Raw genomic sequence first — 952 nt, forward strand, 5'->3', positions numbered from 1 at the left:
GGAGGCGCAATGAGTGAAGCTTGAAACTCAGCAGTCCCCCAGCCCATAGTCTTGACCACGGTGTCATGCTGCCTCCTGAGCAGACTATTACAAGGACCCCTTAACGGCCCTGCAGCTCAAAGCACCCAGTTTTGATCTGTAAACGTCTCCTACCTGTTGCTGCTGTTCCCTTTCCTAGGCATCCTTTGACACCCTGAACTCCATAACTTTCCAATTCGGTTGGAGCTAATGATTGTGTATTTGTAGTATTCCAACTTATTTCAGCGTCCTCCCCATCCCTGCCAAGAAAGGAAGAATGTGATGTTCACAAGGCACACGCTTGGTCTTTCCTGAACTCAGAGCAAGTCAATCCGCATTTCTCCCATCACTCTCCACAACACTGGTAACCAATGAGACACTAACAGCAACATTTCCCTATTAGGTGTTACACTGTTGGCTGAAATGTTCCTAGACCTCTGAGTTACATTTTACTGATGTGAAAAGACACCACGAAGAAGGCAACTTATAGAGGTTATTGGGGCCTCACTTACGGCTCCATGGCCAACGTGACAGGGTGTATGGTGACGGACTGACAACAGACAGACATGGTGCTGGAGCAGTGGCTGAAACATCACATGCAAGAGGCAAAGAGAGCAAGAGAACGAGAATGGCTTTTTAAACCTCAAATCCCACTCCCAGGGACACACCCAATCCTCTCTAAGCAGGTCCACCAGGTGTGGACCAAGGATACAAACATATAAGCCTATGGGGACGGGGCGGCGTCATTTTTATTCATGCCGTCAGTTTCTTTTTGGTGTGTGGTGTTTGCAGGGTTCTGCTGATGTGTGTGTGCATGCACGCAATGGCCAGAGGTCAGCACCGAGTGTCACTCTCTGTGGCCTACTTGCTTAATTTTTGAGATAGCATCTTTCACTAAACACCGAGCTCACCAACTCAGTTTGGAGATCATCCT

This window comes from Acomys russatus, chromosome 21 (genome assembly GCF_903995435.1).
Source record: "Acomys russatus chromosome 21, mAcoRus1.1, whole genome shotgun sequence".
NCBI lineage: Eukaryota > Metazoa > Chordata > Mammalia > Rodentia > Muridae > Acomys > Acomys russatus.